The sequence below is a fragment of the Enhydra lutris genome, unplaced genomic scaffold, assembly GCF_002288905.1.
Source record: "Enhydra lutris kenyoni isolate GAN:26980312 unplaced genomic scaffold, ASM228890v2 scaffoldscaffold15, whole genome shotgun sequence".
Taxonomy (NCBI): Eukaryota; Metazoa; Chordata; class Mammalia; order Carnivora; family Mustelidae; genus Enhydra; species Enhydra lutris.
Genome location: NW_019154099.1, coordinates 47,473,878 through 47,489,691, shown reverse-complemented (window position 1 = coordinate 47,489,691; position 15,814 = coordinate 47,473,878). Strand labels below are relative to the sequence as shown.

The following is a 15,814-nucleotide window of genomic DNA, read 5'->3' as shown; positions in this document are numbered from 1 at the left end:
CTAAGAGAGAAATATTCAGTAGGATTTCCTAGGATCAGATATATATTTTTAATTTATTTCTTGAGAAAAGGAGATATAACATCAGAAACGATCTTACTTAGGGCTCCTGATTTTAACCTAGAAGGGAATGATTTTCAAAATGTTTTAGAGATGAGAAGAGAACGCCTTTCTTTTTAAATGAGGTGTTATCAGCCCTTTCCTAAATAGAGATGGAGTAGAAATGACCTTGAAAATTCAGTGGAGGGGATTTGGGGGAAACAGGTGAGGGTAGTCAAAAGGCAGAGACTTTCAGTTACAAGTTGTTGAGATCTGGGGGTCTCACGTACAGTATGGCAATTCTAGCTAACAATATGTACTGTTTTGTCTACTAGGAAGGCGCTAGGATAGTTGATCTTGAAAGTTCTCATCACACACACAAAAAGGGTAACCATGTGAGGTAATGTAAGTGACCTTATTGCGATAATCATTTTGTCACATACGTATGTTATCAGATCAACACGTTGTACACCTTAAACTCACCCAGCATTATATGCCAGTTATATTTCAAAAAATATGTATATTTAAAAAGAAAGAATGCCAAGAAAACAGAGGACATTGAATCCAAATAAGCTCAACCTGACATGATCAGTATTTGTGACTTGTGCAGGACTGTCACCGTATCACTGTGGATTCATGGGTAGGAGGGGGATACGGAAGCCTGCACGCTGGTCACATTCATGGTGGGTAGGATCTTTCTGAAGGGACAAAGATGAAACACAGGAACATAAAAACAATTTTTTTCCCTTTGAGAGAAATCCGAATTAAGATAACACATTCATTTCAAATTTCTCATTAAATCGTTGAAATTTGTCCTAACAGTCTGCTTTTTGAAAAATGAAATCTATAAGCACAATCTATTGTTTCATCAGAATTCCATAGTGACCGATTCTGGTTTTTCTTTACAAATCCTGTTCTCCCTCTTCCATCTGCTGCACCCCTGTCTTAGCCTAACCAAGATGTTTTCCCCGCTGAGAAGCAGACAAAAGAACTAAAAAAAAAAAGTAATAAAAATATGAAGGCATTGTTAAAGAACCCTAATAAATTCATTCTTTGGCATGCAGTAACTCATTAGAATAAAACAAACAAATAAACAAAAAACCACCCCGGCTTCAGTGTTTATATCTAGACTCATTTATGCCCGTGGGATGGACGTAATGAGAAGGCTCTGCTTTCTGCCGTGGCTTGCTAGAGCCGGGCACGTGGAGTACATGCGCCCTTTGCTTTCATCCCACTCGATTAATTAAAATGCTCATGAGATCTTGGAGGGCCAAATGTTTCCTGAGATGCCTCGAAAGAGCATGCGGACAGGGACAGAGACAGAATGCAAGGCAGACGAGTACCTGAGAAGGGGTGCTGATGAGAGGGTAGAGAGTGGGTGCTCACCTAGTCAGAAGGGCCATGTCCTTCTCAGAGCTGATTTTTTTTTTTTTTAATTTTTGTTTTTGATTTTTTAAAGGCAATTCTGTAGTGAAGACATTTTGACTTTAGTGAAGACATTTTGACTTTTAGAATCCTGATTCAGGAGAAGCCCAAGCAGATGCATTTCTTTTCACACTAATCTCTATTGGTGCTTCTGCTTTGGTGGCTCTGTAATCTCTTCTCTGATAGCGCTAAAAGAACTCTCTTTAAAAATGCAAATCAGGGGACGCCTGGGTGGCTCAGTTGGTTAAGCAGCTTCCTTCGGCTCAGGTCATGATCCCACCGTCCTGGGACCGAGTCCCACATTGGGCTCCTTGCTTGGCAGGGAGCCTGCTTCTCCCTCGCCTCTGCCTGCCACTCTGTCTACCTGTGTTCACTCTCGCTCCTCTCTCTCTGACAAATAAATGAATAAAATCTTAAAAAAAAAAAAATGCAAATCAGATGAGGTTACTTCCTTCTCCTGAAGGTTTCCCGTGCCTTCTGGAGAAAGTCAGAAGCTCTTAGCCAGGCGAAGAAAAGCCCTGTGTTATTGGTTCGTCCCTGCCCCGCCTTGCAACCTTGTCTACTACCTCCCCTGGTGGTCCTGTCCCTTGCAAGGGGGGACCCCCCCCAGCTCCCAGAGTTCCATCAGAGCTCTGAAAGTGACATTTGGTGACCCAGGTCCCACACACAGGTAACCCATCCTGAAATCAATGGCCGACCACGTATCCTATATGCTGCCTCGTTCTCATGATAACCTGCTGAAGAACTTCCAAGGGTTCAAGTCCAAAAAAGAGATGTATAATCACAGACTCCCTTCCTTGCTTCAAATTCATTCCTCACTACTCAACATGTCCTGTGGTTTCCTGCTGTTAAAATACTGCCACGGTGAGTATCCTTGAACATCATTCATTCAACACATGTGCAAATAAGTCTGTTGATTAAGTCTTAGAAGTTCACCTGCTAGGTCGAAGATATTTTGGCATTTAAAATTTTGATAGTGCCAAAGTTCTCTCTGTAAAGACTGTACCTGTTTACGTTCCTGATGGCAGTACACTACAGCATCTGATTCTTTACGCCTCAAACTTTTCGACGTTGTTAAGATCAAACGGTTGGATGTTTGCCAGTCTGATAGGGTAAGAAATTGGCACCTCAGTGTAGTTTCGACTTGAGTTTCCCTCATTAGAATTAAGGTTGAACATCCTTGAATATGCTTAGATACCATTTCTATTGCTTTTCCCCTTCATATTCTTTGTTCATGCATTTTTCTGTTGGGTTACTAACTCGTATTGATATAAGGAAATTTCTCCTGCCCCCCCCCCAAAAAAAAGAAAGAAAAAGAAAAAATCCAGTAAAGAAGTACGATTTTCCCTCACTAGTTGCTGTTTATCTTTTGGCTGACTTCCTGGTTTTCTGCTATGCAGAAATTTTAAGTTTTTGATAGTCCAATTTTCCATTCATTTGTTTCAATTTTCTTGGTCTTGTGTCATATTATGCAAGCTTTCTGCTTTCCAAGTTCACCTCTCTGAACCTACTCAACTTCCACTCACCTTTTTGCTTACTAGCTTCTCTGCTGTTCTGTGAACACAGGCCAGGTGCTCTCCTGTCTCATGGCTCGTGCGTTCATGGTTTGCTCTCTCTTCCTTGAATACGCTCCCCCTGCCTATCTTATTTTCTGCTGGTCTCCACCCAATGCCACCTCTTAGAAAAACCTTCTCGAAGACCCTACAAACTTCCGAACACTCTTATCTGATTGCTGTATTCTTGACAGCACTTAACACTTGCTGAATTATTATGTGTATATTTGCTGTGGTCCCTCTTTCCTCCACTATTTTGTAATCCTCAAGAGGGGATGTTCATCTTTGTTGTCCCCTTCTGTAGTTCCAAACCTAGAACAAGACTAGGATCCTAAGAGTTGTGAAACGGAACATTTGTTAAAAAAATTATGGAACAATTTAAAAAAAATCTCTCTGTATTTTCCTCCAGAAACTTAAAAGCTAAGTTACTCTCCTCTTCCCTGCCTGAAAACTCCACCTGTCTATTCCCCTGCCATGTGACCCATCACAAAAGCCTGCAAAACTTTATTAGCACTGGCCTGCAGGATAAATAGCCCCTTGGTGGCTTTTGATGTGTTATAAGGTAGATGAAGAGTTTCTGTGGGAACTTAGGATCTTATTGTACTTTTTTATTAGGTAGAAATAACTTTTTAGATCTTTTAGCTTGAAATTGAAAAGTATGGCTGGTTTTCTTTCTGTGAGAGGTCATTTCTAGGTTAATCTTAAAAAAAAAAATGCTGTTGACATATTTGCCTTTACCAAAAAAGGTAAATCCTGTTCTATCTCAAGAGTCCAAGTTCACCATTAACTATCAAAACAATCTCTGTGATAAATGTCCTATTTATTTCTTCCCTGTAATTTGTCCATATTCTCTAAGTACCAAGTTAATGATTTTTTTTCTTTTGTTAAGCCTGTACAGTGTTTAGGTTCATAAAAAATATACATACAAAACAGACCATGATAGAAGTCAGATCTAGCCAGAGAAATCAGTACCACAAAGTGAGGTAAATAACAGAAAATGGAAATGAGCCAATTAAATGCAGTTTAAAATAGTGCGTAGATATTTGATACAAAAATAAAACAGGGACAGACACCCAGAATAATTACAGTAACTAAAGAAGTTACTGTAAACTAAGAACTTAAGCCAAATAAAAGAGAATTTAATGAAGATAACTGTTTACTTTGAAACCAAATCCAGGAAGAGGAGGAGAGAACAAATATACAAACTGATTTAATTCTGAAACCAGCGCAAACAAAGAGGTTTATTTTGCTTCTACACTGTAAAAGGAAATGCAAATTGTGGGAGAAATAATTCCCCAGTACTCCCAGCACAGTACAGAAATTGGAATCTCCAGGACTCATTTTCTGATGTTGGTTTCTTGTTAGCAGAATGATACATTGCGTTTCATAAAAATGTAATATATTCATGGCAGCATCATCTCAATGCTGTATTATAGCTTTGAGATGTTTAGTTACATCACAAGCCAGAAAGAGTGGGCCTTGTAAATCATGAATTTGATGGACATCAAAGTGTATACTACCAACCATAATCCTTTATTTAAATTTTTATTGCTGATTCTTCATATGAATAATTCTTTATGTCATTTGTAGCTAGGAACGTTCCAATAACTCATATCAACCTAACTGTCTTTGCCTTGATGATGAATGACAGGGTTAAGGGACAAAGAATTCTTCAAGATCTTTCTCACAGAAGAACTACATATCTTTACCTTTATATTGTTGGTGCCTCCACAGGGTTTTGGTATCTGGTGGATTGATTTGGACCAACCAGTTGGTTTTATAGTTTAGGAAACAAGAACCCAAAGAAGAAAAACAGCATCCTTTCGACCAAAACCTTTGTTCTCTCTCCCTCTATCCAATATACTGGGCATTGAAATTGCTCAAATAACATCGATGTGCTTATGTACTATTTTGTTACTCACTAAATTACAAGTTCTTCACTTTTAAAGAGAATATTGAAAGAGAGACCATACGTGATAAAGATAGAGCCTTTCTGTCCTAAGATTTTTCTCCTTCCTTCTTGGTTGCAATTAAGCTTTTCTTTAAGCCTCCCTCAGGGACCGTGTTCTTTCAATATGGGCACCATGATCCTGCATTGTCCTTGACAAAATTATAAAAAACACTCACACAGAGTCATAGGCTCTGTGACCCGGGGCAAATTACTTCACTGTTGTGATCCTTGGTGTCCTCTGTTATCATGGGAGCTCTGGCTATGTCACTGTGGAGTTAGATGTAACACTGGGACCGCAACATAATAAATTTTTATTATTATATTATGATTATCATATCTTTATGGAGACATGAGTCCTTCCATTTCCCAAAAAAATTAATACTGAAGGTTTAAGTTCACCGTCATCCATGAAGTCATAAATCCTTTTACTGAAAGAGGACGATATCTGATCTGACCCTTTTATTTTACTGACCCTTTTATGTCACTGAGTCCCAGGGGCACAGGAGTCTAGTGACCGGGCTGGGCACAATGGCAGGGATGTGACCACTGGCCAGTTCTTTCAACAAGCTCCTTCTGCTCCATCATACTGATTCCTTCTGTACAACCAGCCAACCTATCATTAAGAAACACAACCCGTGAAAGCAGCTCGGGTGTCGATAAACTAAAAAAGTCCAAACTTTTTGCCAGTATATTGCAGTTAAAGCAATTTTCCTATTTCTCCCTCCTTTGCCCTAAAAGTTAATAAAGCAAATAACTCCAGAGACCATTTGTTCCTGCAGCACAAGGGCTTGCAACCTACATGGAATGAATCACAAACCTCTCCCAGAACCAATAAAAAATAAATAAATGAAAAGTCAGGTGCGTTGTCAGAATTCCCTGCTGGGTCCAAACGGAGTGATTAGTGAGTGATTCAGCAAGCAATGGGAGCCCTTCTCTCCTACTCGTGTGTGTACTGGTATTATTAAAAATATATATGTATTTTTATTATTTTGTTGCTCAGTGCCATGTGAAGCAAAAGGAAAATGAAAAAAAAAAAAAAAAAGAGCAGTCTGCCCTGTATCATGGGTCACTAGACCTAAAGAAAAAAAGCTGGACTGTTTAAGAAAAGAAGAAGAAAAAAAAAATACCAAAACCCTCATTTTGGGAGGCTATGACTTCATCTCTTCTCATCTCTGATTTGCCCTGTGAAATGGCAAGATAACTTGATTATTTCTTCTGTCTCTACATCTTGTTTCAAGTTATCTTCAACATACGCTCCGTGGTGAAGATAAAGAACATTTTCTAATCTGGTTGGAGAGGGAAAGAGGCAGGGAGAAAGAGAGAGGGACAGGGAGGGAAAGGGAGGAGGAGAGAGAACAAGAGAGTGAGAGAGAGAGACAAGACAGTCCATGATAGAGAAGGAAGGAGTGGGTACTTAGCATTTCCAGTGAGCCTGGGCCTGGAGCCTCGTTTTATTTTTACGGAGATACCAAGCTGTAGGAAATACTATTAGTTCCTTTAATGGTTGTAGAGGCTAAGATCCTAGAGGTGGAAGAGCTTGGCCAAGGTCTCGTAGCCTGTAGGGGGGTTAGGATAGCTGCTGTTCCAAGTAGGCCAGAACTAACAGCAAGGAAGTGCTTGAACTTGCCACTCTAGCCAAGACCTGCTAGAGTCTCAGGTAGATGGGCCAGAGCGTGTGTCTGTGCAGTTAACAAGGGAGAGGCAGCAGAGTCAATGGCTGCACCAGGGGCCTCAACACCGCACTCCTTTGGCCCTGCTTCTCCATGAGGTGGTGTGGAACAGACAAGTGCTTTTGGGGACTTCTGGCAGCTGCTCTGGCAGTCAAGCCGTGGTACACACTTTCTCTTTCTGGGCCTTCTCTTACTAGTGTTTGGGGTGTAGGCTCTTCTAGAACTTCTTGCAATGTAATCTCCTTGACTAGGGGAGTGGTTTTTCTATTCTCAGAACACGTGTCTGACTGGGGAAGGAATATTTGACCCCAGCCATGAAATTAAAGGTAACTGTCCTTATTTGGTTTCCAGGAAGATGTAACTACTTTCTTATTAGATTTCTTTTTATGCTGGAGCACATATTAGTTGAATTGGAGGGAAAGGTTTCAGGCAGTACTCACTCCCTTTTTATCATAAAATACCCTGGATCTCAACTCTGTCCCAACTGAGGAGTGGATATACAACTGTATACTGGGCAGTTCCATTGAGTGTCTGTTTATGTATGTTTGTTATATAAAATTTAGGAAAAAGAAGAGAATAAAAAATCCTTTACTATCTACCAAGACAGAGATAACTATGGATAATATTTTGCGGTACTTTCTTCCCAGTGTTAATTATAATATGAGTAGTATTGGGGTCAGGCTAAATGCAGTTTTCCCTTTTAACTTTCAATTCAATAGCACATAGCTAGATATCCCCACTATATCCAAGAAAACAACCCTTTTAGTGACTGCACGGTATTCTATGTCTTCAATGCGTTCTAAATTTCTGTGACCATTCTATCACAGCAGGCTTTGTGGGTTCTTACTCAATTTTGCATTGCTATAAAATAAATACAGTTCCTACCTCTGATTTGTACCTATTTCTTCTGATTACCAACCTAAGATAGAGTTCTTTAAATTGATAGCTATTTATTCATTTAAGAAGTAAGTAAAACAGGGGCCCCTGGGGGCCTAAGTCAGTTAAGTAGTCAACGCTTGATTTCATCTCAGGTCATGATCTCAGGGTCCTGGGAATGAGCCCTTATCCAGCCCTGTGCTCAGCGAGGATCTGCTTGAGATTCTTTCTCTCCTTCCCCCTCTGCCCTTCCCCCTGTTCACTCTCTCTCTCTCTCAAATAAATAAATAATAATACATCTTAACAAAAAAGAGGTAGAACAAACGTTCATTTCTTTTGATAAATACAAAAAGTTCAGACTTTAATAAGGAGAAATATTCTTCATATAGAAAGCTAAATGAAAGCAAGAGAAATAGGTCTCATTCTACCCTTTCGTAGACCTTCTACGTTTGAAAGGCAGACATTTACGATGATATTGCATTTTTATATTTAAAATTTCAAATTAAAGGAATTGTTTTTTTTTTCCCTTGCAGTTGTTTTTAAATGCATAAAAAGGGGACCCAGTTTCTAGTACCTTCACCATAACCTGCAAGTGTATTCATTCCCATCTGTAAAGTTAAATGTTTCAGTTCACAGGTATTCCATGGGCATTCTAGCTCCAAAGCCATAAGGGTCTATAGCTCTAGCCCATCTCAGTGGGAGCATCCTGGAGCATCTGGATCAGAGGGGACAAGCGCATGCGCAATTGGCAGAAAAACCAAAGAGCAAGGGGGCGGGGCCACTGGTCTAGGAGTCTGACCCAAGCAGCCAGCCAGGGCAGACAGAGGTGTTCGCTGAGCGTCAGAGTGAAGGTCACGGGTGGCACAGAGGAAGAAAAGCTATGGGGTTGCAGATAAGATGTGGCCCATGGAAGCAAGCACAAGCTGTCCATGTTGGGAGGATATAGAAGGAATGAAGAGATGTGTGCCCTATTGCAGAAAGACTTGGCTTTGACTTTTAGTTCCATTCTTAAGACCATTTCCTCTCAAAACAATGGTAAAGGAAAGAAAACTGGGTATAAAATGGTAGGACTTTAGGCCAGAGGCCCCAAATCCAACTTGAAACTGCAACGCAGGGAAAGTAGGACTTTGAAATTTGGAAAGCTGTGTGCATGGTCCTGTTAGATGATTGCGGACCTCTGGAGTAGATGGAAAGGAAAGATTTAGGTATGGATGCAAAGAGGATCAGCAGGTTGTCATTGACTCAGACTGGAAGGCAAACAAGTAGTTCAGCTATTGCCTGGCAATCAGCTAACACTTCCTACGTCCCCTCAGGTGGTACCTGCAGTATCTCATTTAATCTTCAGATTGTTGGAGGTAGATGCTCTGCTTAGCCACATCTTATAGAAAATCAGCTTAGTGAAACCAGAGTTTCCATATTGAGAATGAAGCCAGATGCCGACCCAAATCCATGAGATTCCAACTTCTAGGCTTATAACCATTACTATCTGTGCTTCTAAGTGTTTAAAAAGATTTTTTTTTAAAAATAGACATCCTCAAAAGGCAATGTCCCAGAAATACTTCCTGAATTAATCAAAACATTACACTAATTTGCAAAATTTGAGAGATGCTCCTCATTGAGGCAAGTCTTTGTTATCTCGGTCACATAAAACATCCAATGTCAAAGGCCTTGATGTTTTCCTGGATAATTCTCTCTTATTTTCTTTAAGTACTTAGGTAAGGTTTTAAGATAAAAAGACAAAGACATAAAAGACACTACAGACAAAAGTCTGATACCCAAGATTTATAAAGAACTCCTCAAACTCAACACCCAGAAAACAAATAGTCAAGTCAAAAAATGGGCAGAAGACATGAGCAGATACTTCTCCAAAGAAGACATACAATTGGCTAACAGACACATGAAAAAGTGTTCATCATCATTATCCATCAGGGAGATTCAAATCAAATCCACATTGAGATACCACCTTATACCACTTAGGATGGCAAAAATCAAGGCGAGAAAAAACAAATGTTAGTGAAGTTGTGGAGAAAGGGGAACACTTTTTACACTGTTGGTAGGAATGCAAGTTGGTGCAGCCACTTTGGAAAACAGGGTGGAGGCTTCTCAAAAAATTAAAAATAGAAGTGCATTATGACCCACAAATTGCACTACTGGGTATTTACCCTAAAGATAAAGATATAGTGAAAAGAAGGGCCATATGTACCTCAATGTTCATAGACACAATGTCCATGAGAGCCAAACTGTGGAGAGAGCCAAGATGCCCTTCAACAGATGAATGGATAAGGAAGATGTGGTCCCCATATACAATGGGTTATTACTCAGCCATCAGAAAGAATGAATACCCAGCTTTTGCATCAACATGGATGGAACTAGAGGAGATTATGCTAAGTGAAGTAAGTCAAACAGAGAAAGTCAATTATATGGTTTCATTTATTTGTGGAGCATAAGGAATAACATGGAGGACATGGGGAGATAGAGAGGAGAAGTGAGATGGGAGAAACTGGAGTGGGAGACAAACCATGAGGGACTATGGACTTCAGGAAACAAACTGAGAGTTTTAGAAGGGAGGGGGGTGGGGAGTGGGTGAGCCATGTGTTGGGTATTAAGGAGGGCAGAGATTGCATGGAGCACTGGGTATTATATGCAAACAATGAATCATGAAACAGTACATCAAAAACTAATGCTGTACTGTATAGTGACTAACATAATTTAAAAAAGACAAAGACAAGGGCGCCTGGGTGGCTCAGTGGTTAAGCCTCTGCCTTAGCTCAGGTCATGATCTCAGGGTCCTGGGATCGAGCCCCACATCAGGCTCCCTCCTCAGCGGGGAGCCTGCTTTCCCCCTCTCTCTGCCTACTTGTGATCCCTCTCTCTGTCAAATATATATATATATTTATTGTCTCTGTCTATATATATATTATACATATATGTATATTATATATATATAATACATATATGTATAATATATATATAGACAGAGACAATGTAGACTTGCTTATAGTAGAAATTTTAAAAAAATCAGTATGAGTATCTCCTACTTGATGATAGATTCAACACTCCAAAAATTAGTATACAGTGCCTTCCTATTTGTATCCTCATCAAGGTAGAGAGATGAGTGCTGAGTTATTTCTGCTAACACCCCTGAATTAACCATAAGACACCTTTGGGTATTTATAAATTGATAATACCACTGTTTTCTAAAGCAAACATGTATCTTGAAAACAGGCTCAGAGATCTTTCTGAGGAAGAGAACAGTAATTTGAGGCTACTAAAAGACAATGAATGGGTGATTTTAAAGATTTTTTTTTTATTTGAAAGAGAGATCACAAGTAGGCAGAGAGGCAGGCAGAGGGGGGGTGGGAAGCAGGCTCCCCATGGAGCAGAGAGCCTGACATAGGGCTCGATCCCAGGACCCTGAGATCATGACCTGGGCTGAAGACAGGTGCTTTTACTGAGCCACCCAGGTGCCCCTGAATGGGTGAGTTTAAAGAAAAAACAAGGTGATATATTCTAGAAACAAATGTGTGATCTGTCTATGCATATATAGTGTGTTGCTTGCTATGCTTTTCAAAAAATGTGGTTATCTTTTAAATGTGCCTATAATCATATTCAATAAGCTTGCACAAACTCTTTTCCTCCGAAGTCTATGAGGCTCTGAATTCTGTAGTCAGGACCCATTTGCCTACCCTAAGAACCTCTTGGAGCTATCATTTAGAATTTAGCCAGGCAGAAGATGTACTGAGAGCCACCTGGTGTGATTAGTTTCCATTCTTCCTGATCATTCAGGATTTCAGATCAAGGTTTGAAGTTGCGACGCCACTGGCCTCTCTGCTGTTAGCTGTTTAACTTCATCTGTATTTAATTTTTGTTTCTTTCATATTTCTTCCTCACATATTCCCAGATGCCTTCGGGAAATGGGCCCATTTTGAATACATCACATAAATAAACGGCAATGGGGGAAGGCCTCTTCATTTTGAAAATGCCACACTGCACAACGACTGAAAGGAAGGTTCATTGAGTAATATTAGCTGCATTTCTGTGGGAGCCCTGTAAGTGCTTTTTTCCCAAAGCACTTAACATAGCAAAATTGCCTCACTCATCATAGCAAAGCAGTCACCTTTAGACTGGAACACGATGCTGTTTTTCAGGATGGAGTAACACTTCAGATGGGATGGGAAATGAAGAAGAATTCTGTGTCGAGTAGCAATGGTAGGGAAATTTAAGCAGGAAGAATAAAATTACTTATTTGGAATTGGGTCAGAAATCTAAGACTAATGGCTACCCTGATAGCGGACTATTCTGAGAAAGCTGCTGGATATTTATTGAATAAACCCATTCTGGCAGAAAGATGTGTCTCTTGTATGTATCTATATTGTATACATTTATCCCTTTTTCTTCACATATATTTATTATGTAGAGGTTTTAAGTATATTTTTAAAAATTGACCCAGAAAGTGTGTATTCATTCTTCAAAGCTTGCATTAGACTGTACATTTACTGACCTTATTCTATATACATCCATACCAATAAACGCAAATCCAGTGTTCAAGAAACTAATGCTTTCTAAACCTTATCACAAAATAGTATTTTCTGAACAGCCAACCTCTTCCCTATTCCTCCTAAATTGTCACTCCTTCATACAAACACCTGGGCTACAAGAAGACTGGGTCTGCGCTTACATTTTTTGGTTTGTTTGTTTATTGCGAAGAGAGGGGCTTTAAAAAAAAATGTTACTTTATTCTAAAGGTTAACTAATAACATCAGCATAATATAGAAAGCTAGAGAATTAAAGTAAATAATTAAAAACTAGAATGCTTATAATTGCACCATTGGGATTAGAAATAGAGGGGTCAGAACTAATCCTTTATGCAGCATAACTCCTGAATGGTTAACCTACTGAAGAATTGGGAAAGATTCAACAGAACTGAAGAATCTCAACTCTTGACTTTGTTGATTTTGATGCATTATTTTCTTTACTCACTCATGTAATCAACAAAAAAGTACAGAGTAACTGTGATGTATGAAGTCCCTACCAACTACCAGACTCCTGGAAAAAAAAAAAAACAGACTAGCAATTATTATTCAGTGTGATGGGCACCAAGCAGGAACTATGTACCCAGTGCAATGGAACCACAAGGAGAGAGCATTTAGATCAGCCTACAAGGGGATGGTAGAGGTGGGGATGGGAGGGGAAGGGAGCAGAGGTATCTTTCTGGAGCTGTGCTTGTGAAGCCCGATAGGATTACTGGGAGTTAGCTAAATAGAGAAGAAAGAATGGGAGGTGTGGGTGGACTAGAAGATGGAGTATCAGATAAAGGAGAACAGCAATAAAAAGGCATGGAGACAAAGAGACAGTGAAAAGCATGATGGCCAAGAGGGACCTCAGGAGAATGAGGGGTCGAGTTTCAAAGGGATGGGATGACAGGTCAGAGGCTCAGTGGGAATGTCCATTGAGCAGTTGGATACCCATGCCCTGGCTCGGAGAGAGAGTAGGATTCCAGGGTAGATTTATGATAAAAAGAGAACAACTACTGCCTAAAAACTTGCCTTCTAACCCAGCTAATATGTTCTTCAGCATTCTTGGGAATAAAGTAAAAAAAAAAAAAAAACTGATCATATAAGTCATTTTTATGATATATAAAAATATATAATTTATATAATTATATATAATTTATATATTAATAAACATAATTTATATTATATACAATATAAATCATTTTATTGATGAATCCTGAATGATCGGGAAGAATGGAAAATAATCACACCAGGTGGCTCTCAGTACATCTTCTGCCTGGCTAAATTCTAAATGATAGCCCCAAGAGGTTCTTAGGGTAGGTAAATGGGTCCTAACTACAGAATTCAGAGCTTCATAGACTTTGGAGGAAAAGCGTTTGTGCAACAAAGGCTTATGCAAATCTAACTGAGCAGCGAATATAGCATGAATTACGCAGATGGTTCTGGCTGACTTTTTCTTGACACCTCACCCCAGTGTTACTCTGCTCAGTCACTGACCACTCTTTGGTCTTCTGTTTCTCTTCTACACATTTCCCTCACTCCTCACAGCCATGCTTTCTGTTTCTTCCTTCCCTTTTGCTACTGTCCTCCCTCCTGCTTATAATACACTCGGTATCCAACTAGTGGGTCCTCCTTTTTGCACCTGTGTCACATGATCCTGCTCAGGGAACGTGTTTTTGCCAAGAGCCACTAATTTCAAACAACTTTTTCAATTTTACTCTGAGTATTGGAGTCTTTCTCTCTAAGAATTGCCTCCTTTGAGCTCTCACAGCACCTTGATGATCTCTCTCCTTGCCATTCTCATGATGGCACGAGGATCTGTTTTTCAACCTCTCTCTTTTGCTAGACTTTGAGCTCTTTGAGGCTGGGTACTGAGAATTATTTATCTTTCATTTCTTAGTGCCCAGAACAGTACCTGAGGCATAGCAGATGCATATTCTCAGCCATAAATATGTGCTGAAAGAAAGGATAAGGGGACTCCGGAGGCTTCTGTGTAAGGCAAATACACAGACTGACTTTCAGTGAAAAAGGAGAACTACTTGCAACTCCAGGACCTTGGTTAGCGGTCAGGAATAAACTGATGAATCTGACATATCGTCATTCATTTATTCCTTAGCACGGGGCTATGGACAGATGTCAGAGAGTCAATAAATAAATATGTTAGTGGTGGAAATCTAACTCCTGCCTGCTTCACTTTTAACCCACTATCAAATAAACCAGCCGACTACAGAAAGCAGTAAAAACCTTGGTTTTGTCTGACATGTTAGGTCCTTTATCACAAGGAACGGGGAGTAGAGAGAGGGGACTCTAGAGCCCTTTCTTTGCAGATGTTGGAACCAAGGTATGCAGAAGATCAATGCTTATCTCTAGGACTCTGCCCAGTCTCTTACCCACCAGACCTCAGTGACTATTGATGGAGGTCCTGGATGCTGGCATGTTGCCATGGGAAGCAATAGCGGTGGCAGCCACCGACTCAATTTCAAATGACAGTTCAGCTTACACTCTATGCCAATGAAACAGCTCTCAGGTGGTGTCCATATCAGTGGCCGTGGCTCTTCATCTTCCACCTGTGTCTTCTATTAATATAAAAGCTTACTCTAGATTGCCTGATGCATTTTTAAAAGCTTGCTGTCAGGCTGCAGATTTTAGAGCCGTCTTGCAGCTTCTTCTCAGACAAGGTTCAATACTTCTTAGACTACAGTGTTCACACAAATAAAGGGAAAAGGAAAAAGTAGGGATTCTTCAATAAAAACCCTGGAATGGTGCTTCTGCATTCCCAAAGGGCAGTAAGTGTCTAAGATGTCCCAAGTCAATGCGACTGATATGATTAACCTATTTATTATTTTGACATTGTAGCAAAAACGAGAGGGACGAGCCATTTCTCTGTTTTTTTGTCTGGCTTGGCTAACCACGTTATTGGGATAGAAGAGAAAAATTGATCGAAAGCAGAGGCACAGGGGTATAAAAAACCCTCTCTGTGATCTTCACATAACTCTTTTTAGTTTCCATTTCTCTTTTCTTTCCTTTTAATGGATTAGGTGTTATGCTAGAGGGCAAAAGGTCGTTTCAGAATAATGAAATGTCAAAGTCAACGGAGGGTGAATGGTATAGCAGGTGTCAGATAAATGTATGGTATTTTAAATATTTACATCTGCAAATGGAAGCCGTATTTCCATCCTTTGATTACTCTCTCAGGCTTTTATCTACTGAAGGTGAGAGAAGAGGGCTCCCCAACTCTTCCCCAAATCTCCTGAAACACTAGGACCCCACTTCTCCTCTCACTTACATATGAGGCTACTTTCTGAGTCTTGGTTTAGAAATCTGTATAATAAGTACCTCGCAGGGCATTGAGAAATTTAAATGTGGCATGAAAGAGCCAAATCCAATACTTGGCACATAACGGGTACTCGGAACTTAATTTTATTTCCTTTTTGTATGTTCTTCCAGTGACCCTTTAGCCAGACAGGGAGCTGGGCAATTTTAATTGCCGAGGGCTCGTAGATTAGAAAATGTTTTCTTGGGGCACCTGGGTGGCTCAGTGGGTTAAGCCTCTGCCTTAGGCTCAGGTCATGATCCCAGGGTCCTGGGATTGAGCCCTGCATCGGGCTCTCTGCTCAGCGGGGAGCCTGCTTCCCCCTCTCTCTCTGCCTGCCTCTCTGCCTTACTTGTGATCTCTCTCTCTCTGTCAAATAAATCAATAAAATCTTTTTTTTTTGTAGATTTATTTATTTATTTATTTGACAGACAGAGATCACAAGCAGGCAGAGAGGCAGGCAGAGAGACAGGAGG

General features: G+C 40.1%; 1 protein-coding gene across 1 annotated transcript in view; it reads right to left on the bottom strand.

The window, feature by feature from the left end:
* LOC111146965 (glypican 6) overlaps window positions 1-15,814 on the bottom strand; it is a 1,144,597-nt gene that overhangs the window by 112,621 nt on the left and 1,016,162 nt on the right. The gene's annotated exons all lie outside the window — the stretch shown is intronic.